This window comes from Canis lupus, chromosome 23, assembly GCF_003254725.2.
Source record: "Canis lupus dingo isolate Sandy chromosome 23, ASM325472v2, whole genome shotgun sequence".
NCBI lineage: Eukaryota > Metazoa > Chordata > Mammalia > Carnivora > Canidae > Canis > Canis lupus.
In genome coordinates, this window is record NC_064265.1 from 23414069 (window position 1) to 23432916 (window position 18848).

General features: G+C 37.9%; 1 long non-coding RNA gene and 1 pseudogene across 1 annotated transcript; one reads left to right on the forward strand and one right to left on the reverse strand.

Annotated features, from left to right (window-relative positions):
- Positions 1-4636: 4636 nt before the first annotated feature.
- Positions 4637-14643, forward strand: LOC125753441 (uncharacterized). Its single transcript, XR_007405310.1, has 3 exons — positions 4637-5265; positions 6097-6430; positions 14211-14643. It is a non-coding gene; the product is annotated as an uncharacterized LOC125753441 (long non-coding RNA).
- On the reverse strand, positions 13029-13564 carry LOC112661193 (chromobox protein homolog 3-like; annotated as a pseudogene).
- Positions 14644-18848: the final 4205 nt, after the last annotated feature.

Here is an 18848-nt window from a genome sequence, read left to right on the forward strand (position 1 = left end):
ACTTGTGGCATGCAAGTACACAGCTGGATGGGCTAGCTCCAAGTGTGCACACAGTGGTATGGGTCAGCTGTGCATGTCTAGGCCGGTATCTTGCACTCATGCAGCCTCAGAGGACTGGGCTGGCTACTGGCGTGGATCCCAGGCTCCATTAGGGACCAGAAGGAATTCAGATGTCTGGCATCTGGGTATGCAAATACCTGTAGGGTAAAAATCATTGAAATCTACAGGAGTCCACAGCTATAGTGGCCACTGGTTTCTTCAGTGGTGAAAGTAGCTGGGTCCTCTGCAGAGCAGGGTACCAGGAACCATGTCACTCCTGCCCATGGCCAATAATGGTAGCTCCTGCCTTCATCCTTGTTCCTAGCCAGTTCTATATACCTCAGCTTTGTCAGTCTCTGGATGGAGTAAAACCAAAGCACTCCTGAAAGGCAGAATTCTGCTCTCTGTTTTCTGGGGAGGAAAACTCTTTCTAGCTGGAGAGTTCTCTCTTGTACTGAGCAGCACTAGCCTGGGGGATGGGATGATGCAGCCAAAATGAAGCTGTTTTTCCCTTCCCTTTTTGTGTGGTTATTCTCAGGGTTTTTGTTCCATTGTGTTGCTGAAGTTTCTTGAGTGGACTCCTGACCTCTCTCAGGTCTTCTTTTGTTTGTGGATAGCTGTCTAATTGTCATTCTTTGTCAGGTACCTGGGCTTGGGCTAGTTTACTGTTTGGTGACATCATTCCAGAAATTTCAGTGATCTCTTTTAGTTTATGACTTAAGAGCCATAGTGAAGGTTCTGTATTTTCTTGCAAAGTTATGGTGGCTTATTTCTTGCCACACTTCCCCTTCAGCATGCCTCATTTTCCCCTGGGCTGTACTTCTGTGTAAAATACAATTCTTGAATTATAATCCATGTGGAGGGAAATGAATGTTGAAAAGTACCTTCTTGGTCAGCGGTCCTACATTTTATTTCCCTTCCCTGCCACGCTGTGATGCTGGACCATGGACTTGGAATCCTGCTAAGAGTTCTCATTTACTCAACTAGTGGGTCTTACATCTTTGTCAATCAGAGTCATTGTGCATAAGTAGGAATAGTATAATTGGATTCTTGGACTTCACATTTACTGAATCAAAGTTTACTGGTGTAGTGCATAGAATCTGTATTTTTTCCTCAAGGTTTACCAAATGATTGTTTTGTGTCTCTAGGTTTGAGAATCATTGTAGCAGATGGTAAAAATATGTGAAGCCATAGAGCATATTTTGTTTCTCTTTCTTTTTTTTTTTAATTTATTTTTTACTGGTGTTCAATTTACTAACATACAGAATAACCCCCAGTGCGCGTCACCCATTCACTCCCACCCCCCGCCCTCCTCCCCTTCCACCACCCCTAGTTCGTTTCCCAGAGTTAGGAGTCTCTACGTTCTGTCTCCCTTTCTGATATTTCCCACGCATTTCTTCTCCCTTCCCTTCTATTCCCTTTCACTATTATTTATATTCCCCAAATGAATGAGAACATACAATATTTGTCCTTCTCCGACTGACTTACTTCACTCAGCATAATACCCTCCAGTTCCATCCACGTTGAAGCAAATGGTGGGTATTTGTCATTTCTAATAGCTGAGTAATATTCCATTGTATACATAAACCACATCTTCTTTATCCATTCATCTTTCGTTGGACACCGAGACTCCTTCCACAGTTTGGCTATCGTGGCCATTGCTGCTATAAACATCGGGGTGCAGGTGTCCTGGCGTTTCACTGCATCTGTATCTTTGGGGTAAATCCCCAACAGTGCAATTGCTGGGTCGTAGGGCAGGTCTATTTTTAACTCTTTGAGGAACCTCCACACAGTTTTCCAGAGTGGCTGCACCAGTTCACATTCCCACCAACAGTGTAAGAGGGTTGCCCTTACAATGCCCTTTTCTCCGCATCCCCTCCAACATTTGTTGTTTCCTGCCTTGTTAATTTGCCCCATTCTCACCGGTGTGAGGTGGTATCTCATTGTGGTTTTGATTTGTATTTCCCTTTATTTCTCTTTCTATTTTTCAAAGCTCTGATGCCAGTCTCTAGTCCTATATTACCAGTATATATTTTAATGGATCTGCAGAGGGGTTCTTCAATTACAATGAAAGTAAGATTTTTAGGTTTTCTCAGAGAAGAATTAAAAATGTTATTATGTGGCTACTATTCATTGATGCTACTTTGTGCCAAGTATTTATGTGTATTATTTCTAGAACTTTTAACAACCCTAGAAATTGGATGGGAACATTCTCTAAGAGGTATATTTTGGAAAAGGAGGATAAAGTTCCCACAGGGCAATTTTTAGTTAGGAGCCAGGATTATGGAAAGAACTGAGTCACATAACTAAAATCTCAGCATGTATTAGGATTTTTTCCTTTGGGTGGAATTCTTAAATATTAATTGGAGCTGGACGAAATACCTTATATATTAAATGATCGTTTGATGTACAGAGGTTTACCTTCTTTCATATGGCAGCTGCTTCTCAGTCTGCTTTGTACCTGTCCTTTTCTCTTTCAATTATTAACAGTTGGAGAGCATGGGCACTCCACCCTGGGCCTTGTTTGTCCATGCTTTCCTGTAGGTCATCTCACCAGTCACCTATGTGTGAGGACCACTGAACTGTTCAGGAATGCCATGTTTGTATGTCTTTTGTGCACAGACATTTGCAGTTGGACATCTACCAGGGCATCTTCCTATTTACAGTTTGAAATAGGTCTGTGGCTTTCCACCCCACTCCCTGTTCTCTTCTCAGATGGAGCCCTTTCCCAGATCAGTGAGGACCACCCAGTTATGCAAACCATTCACCTGCTTATAGGACACATTCACCAATTGTGAAAACCAGAAACCTGGGAGATATCTTTAGTTTTCTTCTCTCTGTCACCCCTCATATCCAGTCCATTGGCAGGGACTGCTGGTGTACCCTCTAAAATATTTGCCCAATCCTTCTACGTCACTCTGTCTCCAATGCTGTCTCCTAACCCAGTTCCCATCACCTCTGACCTAGTCTCTTGAATTCCATTTTTCTTCCTCTGTAACTTGTTCTCTATAGTTATTTCATAAAAACATAAATCAGACAAACCCAGTCCTTGCTTAAAACACTTCAAAGGCTTCCCTCAGAACTTAGAATAAAATCCAAAACTTTGACATTGTCTAAAGGCCTTTCATGGTGGCTCTTTGCTATCTGTCAGATCTAACTGCTTCTTTCTCACTCTTCCCAGAGCCCAGCTATACTGGCTTCCTCCCTGTTCCTCAAACATGCCAATCCCATTACTGCCTCTGGACCCTTGTGCATGCTTGTTTCCTCTGTCTGAAATATTTTTTCCCTACTTTGCATAGTAAGATCCTCTCGCCCTTTGGGTCTCAATTCAAATATTACCTTTTCACAATGGCCTTACCAAAATAGTCTATTGGATCACCTACTTCTTTGTTACTCTGTTGTGATTACTCTTAAATTTTAACACAAGCCATTGAATATATTCTAATGTGTAGAGTTAATTAGTATCTACATAGCCTTCCATTAAAACAATATGAAAAATGTAGTATGCTTTTATGTCTTCTGCTTCCTCCTATTTCCTCATTTCCTGTATTGATTTCAACTGGAATTTAGTTTCAGGTTATTTGGGTATTTTAACCGACAATTATTTAGACTGAAGAATACATTTTTGTAATATTTCATATACCTACTTATTCCACTGAGCTTCATTTTCTTTTTACTGAAGTTCAATTATTCATTTTTCCAGCATGGATTTATGGGTAACAATAAATTGAGTTCTTTCATGAAAGGTGACTTTATACATTTGCCAAAATTCTATACTTAAAACCTGTACATATTACAATATATAAATTAATTCAATAGAAAATAATTTTGGGAAAAATTTAATGGATGAACCAATGGATACAGCTGAGGATTCAAGCTAAACAAATTTCTTAGAACATAGCACAAAGAGATGAAGAGATAAATAAATGGAGAAAATGGACAAATGTATGAATATGGAGTTAAGAAGAACAGATACAGAAATTGTAACATTTGATTAGCAGGGTTTTAGGAGAAAATCCAATCTCTTGGAATGAGAAGTGGAGTGAAAGATATGCCCAGAGAAATGAAGGAAATTTCCTAGAATGGAAGGCAGATAGAAAGGGCCAACAGAGCTATATACATATGTACTTTTTAAAAAAAAAAAAAAGATTTTATTTATTCATGACAGATACAGAGAGAGAGAGAATGAGGCAGAGACACGGGCAGAGGAAGAAGCAGGCTCCACGCAGGGAGCCGGACGTGGGACTCAATCCCGGGTCTCCAGGATCACACCCTGGGCTGAAGGCGGTGCTAAACCACTGAGCCACGGGGGTTGCCCTGTACTTTATTTTTTAAAAAATATTTGATTTATTCATGAGAGACACAGAGAGAGAGAGGCAGAGACATAGACAGAGGAAGAAGCAGTCTCCTCCAGGAGAGCCCAAAGTGGGATTCAATCCAGGGACTCTAGGACCACACCCTGAGTGGAAGGTTGATGCTCAACCACTGAGACACTCAGGCGCCCCTAAATATGTACTTTAAATCCATATTTAGATACATAGCAGTTAAAGTTAAGAGCATTGGTGCCAGGCTGGCTCAGTTGGTAGAGCATGTGACTCTTAATCTTGGAGTCATTAGTTCAAGCCCCCTGTTGGGCATGGAGCCTACTTGAAGAGGGAAAAAAAGAATATCAAATTTGACATGAAAATTCCTGTGTCAGACATAATTTTACTTCACAGGACACTATATTGTATGAGCCATATGTTCACTCAGTGCTAACTTTTGAGTGTTTCCTGTGTGCCAGGGATTGTACCAGAGTTTTAGAGGCATATGAAAGATGATTCTTGCTTTAAAGAAATGCCTTGTCTGGGAAGGGCGATAGACAGTTTAGTGAAGAACTGTAATCAAAAGGTGATCAATGGAAAAATAGAATCTACAATATACAGATGGAGTAGCCCAAGGGAATAATCAGTCTGGTTAGGGCTGTAAGCATGTCCCATTCAATTGAAGTGAGAAATCTAGAAGGGGACAATAACATGCAAATAATTTTGTTTTTTCTTTTCAGAATATAGTTCTTTGAATTGCTTTAGTAATAAGGTGTGGGCATGAAAGACTGGCAGCAAGAAAGATACATATGTGAGTTCTGTTAGCTGCAGTCAAGTTACTAAGGTTAACGTGGTAACTGGAGCAATGCATAGAGACCCAAATGATTTGTGGAAAGCTTTCAACCACAAGCAAGCCACGAAGGTAATTGCAGACTAAGGGACTAGGTCTAAATACCTCTGGGATTCAGTTATATTTGTGAGAAAAAAGAGAAAGGTCAAATAATTTTTCTAGAATTTTTTAGGAAAGAATACATTGTTTCTTTTTCTTTCTGAATATAAAACTGTTTATTGATTACTGTTTATAATAAAGTGAGCAAAATATAGCTGGATAACACTTTGATTACTACAAAGTTACTGTTTTTTCCTGGCTTCTGCTGAACCATTAACCCAAATTCTGAGAAGATTGAGCCTACGTGTAAGAAATGAGTTGGGATAAAGAAAACACGTGCAGGTCAAGAATTTGAATTCCAAAAGTCTGTTCACCCATTTATTCCAATAGGTCCTCAATTGCCAACATCTCCGGCCATCTGATTATGATTAGGTTTTCATGAATGAAGTCTTAGGCATACCATGAATCATGACCTTTTAGTCCCATTTTGCCCCATTTAGTCAGTCTCTTCTAGGGATTTCAACTTGTAAAGGAGTAGTTCACTGGAAGGACCTTATAAATGTCTATGTAATTAATTTTGCTTACTTAATTAAAACACACTAGAACTTCTCTAGTTTTCTCATTTGGGTGGAGAAATTGTTGGTAGTGATAAAATTTTCCTTTAAGGGGTTTTTCAAATAAACTTGCATTTATTTAAATGTAGATATGGATATGGATTCTGACATGACTGCTTTTAAGTTGTCCAATTTAAATCATTTACATTATATTTAAATTGTCCAACTCATTACAGAATCATCTATTTGATTTGAAAGGTTAGAGCTTGAGGAAAAATGTCAACCTAACTTGTAGTGATTTATTTCTTAGGTTGCTCCAAATGATGGCATCCCAGAAACATGGGCTATCCATGGTTATGAAATGTTTTGTTTTGGTGAATGCTTAAAAAGGAAGAAAAAGAAAGGAAAAGAAAGAAAAAGGAATGAAGGAAAATAAATGCACTTATATATGTGATATATATATATACAAAAAAAAAAAACAAAAAAAAAAAAACAAAAAAAAAAAAAAACGACTCCAAATAGCCAAAAAACCAGAATGGTCCTTAGGCATATAGAAGTTAAATACGAATACCCAAGAAATCAACCTGAGGACTGACAGAGTGATCTGCACAACTAGAGGAAGAGAAAAGTCCACACAGAGGAAGGTAGGAAGTGTGGGGACATGGTTTGGGGAAGAAATGTACACAGGTGCTGCAGAGGAGAGGGAGCCTTGGTTGCAGAGAAAGGTGAAAAAGAGTGGAGCACACAGGATATGCACAAGGAGAACACTTCCCCAAAGCCATTGGCTGGGAGAAAGAAAGGGGCTGATTTTCATGAGTTTTTGCAACTAGAGGTGCTCAAAGACTGGAGTTTTAGAGATCAATGGACTTGGCTGGGATAGAGCCCTGAGGGTGCTGCCCTGCTCCTGGAGAGAAGGCATGCAAGCAATTCCCAGGGCAGTCAGTGTGATGTGATGATCGCCTAAGGCACATGGGGAAAAACTGTTCATTCTTCTTGGATCACATCTGTGAGAGGTGGTGTTTGCAGAGACACTTCTTCAGGGATAAAAGAACTGGATGGGGGTCTTTAATTCCCTCTCCAACACCTCAGCACAAGCCAAGAGACACCTGCTGAGGGCAGGCAGCTAACCCAGACACTGACTGTTTAGCCTGTTTTACTCCAAATCCCATGTCCCTGCATTTTAGTACAATTGCCCTTCTTGGTCAAACCTGCATCAGCACAGCGAGACCCTTGCTACAGGGCGTCTCTAAAGTTTGGAATTTTAAAAGTCAGCAGTCTCAGCTGGGATAGAGCCCAAAGTGCACTGCAGTGCTCCAGACAGACAAGCAACCTAGGGCAGAGAAGATGAAAACAGCCATCTGAAAAATGCCTGAGATGCAAGAGGAGAAAGTACTCACTCTTCTGGGAGTACTTCCCTAAAAGCAGCAAGCATGGAAGCCCCTCTCTGGGGACAAAGTAGATGGCTGCCACCATTTCCCTCCCCTGTGCTTCCCTCAGCACAGACCAATTTCAGTAAACAGCACAGTGCCAAAACTGGCTGCCTAACCTGCTTACACCAAGTCCCATATCCCTGTGCTCTGCTGGTACTGCTTTTCTTGGGCAAATGTTCCTGAGGACCAGTGCAGCAGGCCCCCTCCCCAGAAGACCAGCAGAACATCTGTATGCACCATGTCTATTGACCATAGAGTTCAGCAATGCTTCAGTTCTAGTGTAAGTAGTATCAGGTCTCATTTAACAAGCCAACCAGAGCATGCCTAGTTAAAACTCTATACACTCTGACCAAGGTGCAAACACTGCCCACTGCAGGCAGTTGGTGAAAACTTTTTTAATTTGGGGAAGGAAACAGATACACAAATCCAGGAGACACAGAGAACTCCTATCAACATTAACAAAAGCAGGACACCAGCACAACATATTGTAGTAAACTTTGCAATATGTAGTGATAAAGAAAAAAATCCTAAAAGCAGCAAGACAAAAGAAGTTCTTAACCTACAAAGGAAGATCCATAAGGCTAGCTGCGGATTTCTCCAAAGAACCTTGGCAGGCCAGAAAAAAGTGACATGATATATTCGATGTGCTGAATGAGAAAAATCTGAAGCCAAGAATCCTCTATCTATCCAGCAAGGCTATCATTTAGGATAGAAGGAGAGATAAAGAGTTTCCCAAACAAACACTAAAGGAGTTTTTGACCACTAAAGCAGAAATATTAAAGGGGACTCAGAGGGGGAAAGAAAGACCAAAGGTGACAAAGATGAGAAGGGAATAGAGAAAAATCTCCAGAAACAATGACAAAACGAGTAATATAATGACACTAAGTACATATCTATCAATAATTACTCTGAATGTAAATTTACTAAATGCTCTAATCAAAAGATATAGGGTGTCAGAATGCATAAAAAAAAGGACCCATAAAATCTTAAAAAAAAAAAGAAAGAAAAAAAGAAAAAAGGGGTAGCCCAGGTGGCTCAGCAGTTTAGCACTGCCTTCAGCTCAGGGCGTGATCCTGGAGACCCGGGATCGAGTCCCATGTCAGGCTCCCTGTATGGGGCCTGCTTCTCCCTCTGCCTTTGTCTCTTCGCGCCCCCCCCCCCCCCCGTCTCTCATGAATAAATAAATAAAATCTTAAAAAAACAAACAAACAGGATCCATCTATATGCTGCTTATAAGAGACAAATTTTATTTATTTATTTTTATATATTTAAATTCAATAAATTAACATATAATGTATTATTGATTTCAGAGGTAGAGGTCAGTGATTCATCAGTCTTATATAATAACCTGTGTTCATTATATCACATGTCCTCCTTAATGTTCATCACCAAGTTACCCTGTCCCCCCACTTCCCTCCCCTCCAATAATGCTCAGTTTGTTTCCTATGTATAAGAGACTAATTTTAGACGTAAAGATACATACAGATTGAAAGTGAGGGGATAGAGAAATATTTATCATGCAAATGGAAGTCAAAAGAAAGCTGGAGTAGATTATGCATACCAGACAAACTAGATTTTAAACCAAAGACTATAACAAGAGATGAATCATCATAAATATGATAATATTATATAATATATATATGTATAATATATATAAAGGGACTTATCCACCAAGAAGACCTAACAATTATGAATATTTGTGCCTCCAACATGGAGCACCCAACTATGTAAAACAAATATTAACAAACGTAAAGGAAATCATTGATAATAATACAATCATAGGAGAGGAATTCAACATCTCACATCAATGGACAGATCATTTAAGCAGAAAATCAATAAGGAAACAAGGGCTTTAAATGACACACTGGACCAGATGAACTTAACAGATATATTTGGAACATTTCATCCTAAAACAGCAGAATAAACATTCTCTTCATGTGCACATGGGACATTCCCCAGAATAGATCACCTATTAGGTCACAAATAAGGCCTCAAAAAGTACAAAAAGATTGAGATCATATCATGCATATTTTCTGGCCACACCGCTAGGAAACTTGAAGTCAACTACAGGAAAAAATTTGGAAAGACCACAAATACATGGAGGTTAAACAAGATGCTACTAAAGAATGAACGGGTCAACCAGGAAATCAAAGAGGAAATAAAAAAAAGAACAACACATGGAAACAATAAAAAAGGAAAATATGATGATCCAAAAGCTTTGGGATGCAGCAAAAGTGGTCATAAAAGGGAAGTATTTAGCAATATAGGCCTACCTGAAGAAGCAAGAAAATTCTCAAATACACAACCTAACCTTACAGCTAAAGGAGCTAGAGAAAGAACAACAAACAAAGCCTAAAGTCAACAGAAGAAGGGAAACAATAAAGATGAGAGCAGAAATAAATGATATAGAAACAAAGAAAACAGTAGAACAGATCACTGAAACCAGGAGCTGGTTCTTCTTTGAAAAAATTGATAAAATTTACAAACCCCTAGCCAGACTTATCAAAATGAAAAAAGAAAGGGCAGAAGTAAATACAATCACAAATGAAAGAGGAGAAATAACAAACACCACAGAAATACAAACAATTATGAGAGAACATTATGAAAGATTGTATGGCAACAAGTTGGACAATCTGGAAGAAATTGTTAAGTTCCTAGAAACATATACATTACCAAAACTGAAACAGGAAGAAATAGAAAGCTTGAACACACCGATAACCATCAAGGAAATAGAATCAGTATTCAAAAATCTCCCAATAGACAAAAGTCCAGGGGAATTCTACTAAACATTTAAAGAATAATTAATACTATTTTCTCAAACTATTAAAAAAAATAGAAATGGAAAGAAAACTTTCAAACTCATTCTATGAGGCCAGCATTACCCTAATCCCAAAACTGGACAAATACTCCACTAAAAAAGAGAACTAAAGGCCAATATCCCTGATGAACATCAAAGCAAAAATTCTCAGAAAAATTCTAACAAATTGAATCCAACAGCACATTAAAAGACTCATTCACCACAATCAAATGGGATTTATTCCTGGTCTGTAAGGGTGGTTCAGTATTCACAAATCTATCAACAGGATATACCACATTAATAAAAGAAAGGATAAGAACCATCTGATCCTTTCAATAGATACAGAAAAAGCATATGACAAAGTACAATATCCATTCATGATAAAAACCCTTAACAAAGTAGGAATAGAGGGAACATACCTCAGCATCACAAAGGCCATATATGAAAAATCCACAGCTATTATTCTCCTCAATGGGGAAAAACTGAGAGCTTTTCCTATATGGTCAGGAACAAGACAGGATGTCCACTCTCACCACTGTTATTTTTTTTTTTATTTTTATTTATTTTTTTTTCACCACTGTTATTTAACATACTACTAGAAGTCCTAGCCTCAGCAATCAGACAATGAAAGAAATAAAAGGCATTCAAATCAGCAAAGAAGTCAAACTTTCACTATTTGCAGATGACATGATACTCTGTAGAAAATTCAAAAGGGGGACATCTGGGTGGCTCAGTGGTTGAATGTTTGCCTCTGGCTCAGGGTGTGATCCTAGAGTTCTGGGATCACATCGGAATTTCTGCAGTGAGCCTATTTCTCCTTCTGCCTTTGTCTCTGACTATCTGTGTCTCTCATGAAAAATAAATCTTTTAAAAAATCTTAAAGGCTCAACAAAAAATTGCTACAACTGATACACAAATTCAATTAAATTGCTGGTTAAAAAATCAACATACAGAAATCTTTTGCATTTCCATACACCAATAATGAAGCAGCAGAAAGGGGAATCAAAGAATTGATCCCATTTACAATTGCATCAAAAACCATGAGATACCTAGGAATAACCTAATGAAAGAGGTAAAAGATCTATATTCTTAAAACTATAAAACACTAATGAAAGAAATTGAAGATGACACAAAGAAATGGAAAAATAGTCTATGCTCATGGATTGGAAGAATAAATATTTTTAAAATGTCTATTCCCACCCAAAGCAATGTACACATTTCATGTAATCCCTATCAAAATACCAGCAGTTTTCATAGAGCTAGAACAAATGATCCTAAAATTTGTATGGAACCACAAAAGACCCCAAATAGCCAAAGCCATCTGGAAAAAGGAATGCAAATCTAGAGGCATCACAATTCTGGACTTAAAATTATATTACAAAGCTGTATTGATCAAGGCAATATAGTACTGGTGTAAAAACAGACACGTAGATCAATGGAACAGAACAGAAAACCCAGAAATGAACCTTGGTCAACTAATCTAGCAAAGAATAGCCAATAGAAAAGAAAAGTCTCTTCAACAAATAGTGTTGGGAAAACTGGACAGCAATATGCAAAAGAATGAAACTAGACCACTTTCTTATACCATACACAAAAATAAACTCAAAATGGATGAAAGACCTAAATGTGAGACAGTAATCCGTCAAAATCCTAGAGGAGAACACAGTCAGTAACCTTTTTGACATTGGCCATAGCAACTTCTTACTGGATGCGTCTCCTGAGGCAAGGGAAACAAAAGCAAAAATGAACTATTGGGATTTAATTAAGATAAAAGCTTCTGCACAGTAAAGGAAACAATCAACAAAACTATAAGGCAATGCTCAGAATGGGAGAAGATACTGCAAATGACATATCTGATTAAGGGTTAGTTTCCAAAATCTATAAAGAACTTATCAAACTCAACACCTACAAAACAACTAACCCAGGTAAGAAATGGGCAGAAGACATGAATAGATATTTTTGCAAAAGACATCCAGATGGCTAACAGACACATGAAAAAATGCTCAACATCACTCATCATCAGGGAAATGCAAATCAAAAACCACAATGAGATACCACCTCACACCAGTCAGAATGGCTAAAATTAACACAGGAAACAACAGAAGCTGGGGAGGATGTGGAGAAAGAGAAGCTCTTAACACTGTTGGTGGGAATGCAAATTGGTACAACCACTCTGGAAAACAGTATGTAGTTTCTTCAAAAAGTTAAAAATAGTATTTCCTATGATCCAGCAATTGCACTACTAGGTATTTACCCAAAGGATACAAAAATACAGATTTAAGGCACATGCACCTTGATGTTTATAGCATCATTATCAACAATAGCCAAATCATGGAAAGAGGCCAAACATCCATTGACTGATGAATGGTTAAAAATGTACATGTATCCAATGGAATATTACTCAGCTATCAAAAGAATGAAATCTTGCCATTTGCAACAATGTGGATAGAACTAAAGGGTATTATGCTAAGAGAAGTCAGTCAGTCAGAGAAAGACAAATACCATATAATTTCACTTATATGTGGAATTTAAGAAATGAAGCAAATGAACATGAGGGGAAAAAGAGGAAAGCCAAGAAACAGAGTGTTAACTATAGAGAACAAACCGAGGGTTACCAGAGGGGAGGTGGGTGGGGGAATAAGTGAAATAGGGGATGGGTATTAATGAGGGCACTTGTGATGAGCACTGGGTGTTGTATGTAGTGATGAGTCACTGAATTCTACACCTGAAACTAATATTATAGTGTATATTAACTACCCGGAATTTAAATAAAAACTTGAAAAAAAAGCAGGTTACAAGAAACCCCCCCAAAATCCACAAAATAATCAGTGCTGTATTGCAAAAAACTCTGCTATTACTCCCCCAATAATACTTCAAAACATATCAAACTTGATTTTCATTAGAATGTCGTTATGTACTTATGCTAATAGACATAAAAACCCAGACTATATATATATTTAGTTGTGTATATATATATATATATATATATATATATATATATATAAATGAAAATAATTACTGAGCTTTGTCTTCCACATAAGAATGCCAGGTTCATCTCTCTTCATAGAAAGCAATTACAATTTGAGTACACTTCATATTTGTCTCTTTTGCCAGCATCAGCTCTGCCTCATCTGAATCTTTCCATGAATGGCAAACATTAATTCACCACTGCTGTCTGTGGCACTAATTGTTCAGGATCAAGACCTATGGCAAAGCCTTTCAGTTTCTCAGCTGCATTTCTTTTCTTTGATTTGCTGTCATTGCATTCGCTGTCAGATGAAGGTCTTCTTTTGTATCAGGTTTTGAGGATTAATAAATTAATAAGTGAATCAATTAACTCTGGACAATCTAAATTTTCTTGAGGTTCCCAAGTATTGTCAGCATTGTCAGTAAGTCCCCTTCCGCTTCAGGAAATACTGAATACTTCCCATTCACCAGTGTCTGTCGGTACTTTTTCTACCAAGATTCTTCAGGTTCTGTCTCTTCCAGTTTTTACTCTTTCCATTCTGTTTCTCTCTCACTTTTTGCAATGTAGTTTTATTGGGTGCCATTTAAAGATTACTTTAATTCCAGTATAGTTAATATACAGTGCTATATCTGTTTTAGGTGTACAGTATAGTGATTCAACATTCCATATATTACTCAGTGCTCATCAAGGTAAGTGTGATCTTTAATCATCAGTTTGTTCTCTATAGTTAAGAGTCTGCTTTTTGATTTGTTGGATGCCATTTTTTATTGTAGACTTGAAGAGCTGTATTATTAACTGCCTCTGATTTGCTCCAAGTCTGGTTGGTAGTGTCTCTGGCCATGTATGCTCTAAGTCCGAGCTCCAATGTTTCTTTCTTTTTTTTTTTTAAGATTTTATTTATTTGTTCATGAGAGACACAGGGAGAGAGGTAGAGACATAGGCAGGGGAGGAAGTAGGCTCCTCTAGGGGAGCCAAATGTGGGACTCGATCCTGGGACCCTGGGACACGCCCTGGGCCCTTCGAAGGCAGATTCAATCACTGAGCCATCCAGGCATCCCTGAGCTCCAGTGTTTCTTAATACAATGCTTTGACTTGATCTTTTATGGCTTCTATCTAAAAGAGGGATAACGAATGAGTGGGTTGGGTTGGTAATAAACGGGTTTTTTTTGTGTGTGTGTGTGGCTGAAATCTAAGATGATGTTTATCTAAATTTTTTCTTTCTCATATAGCTGTTGATTTCTCAAAGAAAAATATCACTAACACTGAAAGTAATTTCAAGTTGCATAAAAAAACTTAATTGGAAACAAATATCTTCAGTCTACTTATGCAAAGAGCCAAAGACAATGATTGAATAAATTGTAGAATTTGGATGAAACCGAAATAATGACATATTCTATCTGGGCTGCAACTCATTACCAAGGTTTTAGAAATACTGGTCCTGTCACTACTTATGCTTATGAGAAAATGTTAAAGGGAACTGGATTCATTAAATTCTACTTTGTTAAGGTGGGTTCACATGTGGCTGTAGAGTGACACATTGACATGGTGAAATGAAGAAGTAAAATTAGCTGGTGAAGGGTGTACCTTTATAGTCCAATCTAATTTCAGAAAACAAATACACAGATGATTTTTAATAGCATAAATAAAAGTCTAGCATTTTATCTTATGGCACTGATAAATGAAATATACAACTCTTTGCTCTCTATTTTTTTCTTAGGTACTATGATGCTAAGGTCTATGTTTTTAATCCGTGGACCCAGTGTCTCCATAGGAGATTCCCATCTTGGCATGTATATTGTGTTAGCCATTTTTACCTTACCAGGCATAGGTTGGTCATTATTATCTAGCTTAAAAAACAAAGTGGGCTATCATGAGACAATGCACAGGTAAATCTTGGTAAGAAACAGGAAGGCAGGATATAGACATAAGACAGTTTTTGGGGAAGCATAGTAGAACTAAACTGTGAAATTTGCCTCTCAGTATGACCTCCTCTTTCTGAACACATTCTCCTTTCCACAATTTCCACACCCCAAACTCTCATGCTGCTCAACTTACAATCAATTAACTTATACAAATGGGTAACAATGTGTTTTCCTTCTTAAGAACACATATGCCTTTAAAAAATGCTATTTCGTTTAATTCAAGAAATGCATTTCAAATATTCAAAGGCATGGAGAAAAGATCATTTGCAGGAGTTTTGGGGAAGACCAACCTTAGAAACTTTGGCTGTAATCTCAGGCAGGTAGAACGGTATTTACAGGGACAGGAAAGTTGTGTCTGTTGTGGGGAGGGGTCTGTAGTAGGAATAGAAAGGATAAAAATGTCGGATGATGCCAATGGATACAAATGGGGAGAAAGTAGGTGTTTGGAAAATAATTAGTTTTAGCTCTGGAGATTGGTAACTTCTATCTTCAAACTTTTGAAGGACAAGGGCACCCCTTCAATTTCATGCTGCACAGCTTGGGTTTAAGAGTGTACTCATTCCAAATCTGGAACAGATCTGCAAGGCCTTCCGAGAAGAGGCTAGACTTCCCTAGAATTTAATATTATCTTTTTCTTAGTCTTTAGTCCTGGCAATTTTCAACCAACATATATGTCCTCTGGGTACTAACCATGAACATTTTTCAAAACTTTTATTGTGGGAAAATTTTAATATACACAAAAATAGAGATAGTATAATGAACCCACTGTACCAGTTTCACCTAATTTCAATAGTCATTACCATTTGTTGATTTTGTTTTCTCTATTCTCACATAATATTCCCTTCACTCTCCTACTTAAAGCATTTTGAAGAAAATCCCAGAGAACATGTCGTTTTACCTGTATATACCTCGGTAAAATCACTGGCCATCTTAATTTAATAATCCTAGATATTGGGGTGAAAATAAAATAGATTATTATAGTCTACATTTATTATGTTCTACTGTGTTCAGAACTCTATGCCAAGCAATTTGCATCATGTTATTTTATGTCACCCTTTCACAATTCAATCAACTAGGCATAAAGGTTCTCACTTCTCTGACAGGGAAACTAAAACCCCAAGAGTTGTAGTAAATTGCTAAAGGTCACACAGCTAGGAGGTGATGCTACTGGGATTCAAATTTTCTTTGCCTACTCTGTATGCTGTTCCTCTAATCATTGTTTACAAATGTCTTATCACTGGAGCATACTTGTCCTCTGAAAATAGACCCACAAGGAACACCTTTGCATGGATAAAAGAATTGCTTTGCATACAAGTATTTATCCTATTGCTTAGTGCCCTTGAATAAATTCCTTGTTGACTGAGAATGTTTGGGAAGGAGTATTGGCTTTGGAATCATATGGCTTTAGGTTGGACATATAGTTTGAATACTTTCTGGTTGTGAGATTTTGGGTAAGTCATTAGGACTCTGCGAATCAGCTTTTTAATTACTTCCTGGAAGATTAAATCAGACACTTTATGGAGACTGAACCCCAGTATATTTTGGTACTCTGCCTCCACTTTCTCTTCCTCCCATCTTCCCATGACATTTCACCATGAGTGTATTTTTCCTTTCTTCTCCTGCCAGCTCTCCTCCATGCTATATAGCCAAGGCTATACTTATATCCATATAGCCTATGTTTATTTATTTATAATTTTTTGGGGGCTTAATTTCTACTCTTTTACATCCTCTCTTATGCATTTTAAAATGTCCAAGCCTGGCTATTGCTTTATATTAACTTTGTGGATTATTTTCATTGCACTTTTAACATAAGCTACCTAAAACTTTAAGGAGTTGGGAGGGCATAAATGATCTATCTCATTATTTATTGTCACATTTTCTGTGGGATATATAGCATGTGCTACATGTGCCATAGAACATTTTTGTCATCATTGTGTTGTCAATTTCAATTAAGGCTGATAACATCTGATGAATAGATGGAGTGGCCAGGGAGGGGAGGGTCAGATAGGCTGATGGTCGTTTTGATAGCCTGGCATATTCTTCAAACCAATTTACAAGGCTGTTTTAATTACCTTGGCAACTCTCCTTGGAACTCTTTCCAAGTTCCTCACATTAAAAAGTCTTCTCATCAGCAACAACCAAAATTATCAATGATTAAAATGTCATAAACCTCCCAGTTCTCTGCTGGGCTCATCATAGAGATGGGCTGTAAGATTTTTATAGTCTGAGATGTCAAGCTGATTCTCTGGTTGCCATTGGTAACAGTGGAGATCTCTTAAAAATACTGAATAAGCTCTTCAGGTCAATGTACCATATTCATATTGTGACTACTGAATGAATCAAATTGGATTAAATAATTTTTATAGAGAAATAAAAGGGGCTTCTTATTGGAAATTGGTACATTACTAGTTGGCACTGGGAGACATATAAAGAGATTCGACATTAATGTTGTATGAATCAACCATATATGGAATTAAATGTATTTTGACTTAGTTGAGAACTAGGGAATATAAATGAAAACTGTACATACACACAGATATATATACACAAACATTTGCAGATCTTCCTTAGGCTAAAAAATAGCCATATGAAGATTGTAGTTTAGGGTCCTTGAGAGAAGAACCAAATTGGATATGATAGTGGCCTTGGAATTATGAGGTAGAGGTGCAGCAAAATAAAGCAGAAATGTGGAAATTCTTAGAATTTTATCTGAGGCAAAGGAAAGTGGTGAGGCTGGCTTGGGAAATTTTGACAGGAGATAAACCTACTGGTCCATTTTGCTTCCAGAGCACAGACTTTCCTACCTGGGCATCATTTCCTGGCTTCCTAAAAGACCCAGAAAGATGAGATCTGGTCTGCAGATGAGTAATAAAGATAAGGAAGTGGAGAAAGAGATTGTTTATTAAGTACCTATTGCTGCATCACAAACCTCCCCTAATCTGAGTATTAAATTAATGGGTATTAAAGCAATACCCATTAATTGCTTATAATTCTATGAATCAAGAAGTCCTGGCAGGACTGGGAAGAGATAGATGGTCAAGCTCACTTATGCAATTGTGTTTATCTGGAACTGGGAGAGGCTATAAGTCCAAGATAGCCTCAATTACATTTTGGGAGCCTTGGTTATGCCTGTCATCTGGGTTGCTTTGGTTTTCTTCCACCAGCCTTTCTCTTCATGTGGTCTCTTTTTCCATCAAGATACCCTGGAGTTCTTTACATGTTGGCTCAAAGTAGCATGAAAGCAAAGGGACCTAGGCATGGAACTGGCAGTGTCAAGTTTGCTACATTCTATTGGTTAAAGCCAGTCACGGGACCAGCCCAGGTTTAAAGGAGGGGCAATAGACTCCACTGCTGGATAAGAGGTATGGCATGGGACCAGAGAAATTATGGAACTCTTTGCATATTATGCCCCACAGATAGCCACCCAAAATTGCATTCCAATGAATGCCTGATGCCTTTGCCTTCTGGTAGGAAGCACTAACAGATTTTCCAAATTTTACAGGGGTAGATGTTGACATTCTGATCCATTTTCCTTTCATTGGGAATGTGGTGCAGGAGGAAGAGCCCAGGTTTGACTTTGGACTGTAATCTGATCCTTACTTAGCCATTCATAAGATATATGAATAGCCATTCATACAATATATAGCTTTGTGGCCACTTCATACTCTGTGAACATTACTTTCCTCATCTCTGAGTTAGTAATAAATATTATTTACCTCCTATGGAAGTGTTGAGATGTAACTGAAATAACTTACATAGTGTCTAACCCAGTGACTACCTTACTTAATCAAAGCAAGAACTCAGTAATATTAATATGCTTCTATCTACACTTGATCTGGGAGAGGCATAACTGTGTGCTCATAAGAGGGGTGACCATAAAATTTATTGTCTAAATGAGGACACTTCTGAGTGTGCAACAATGCATTATTAATACTTATGCTAGAT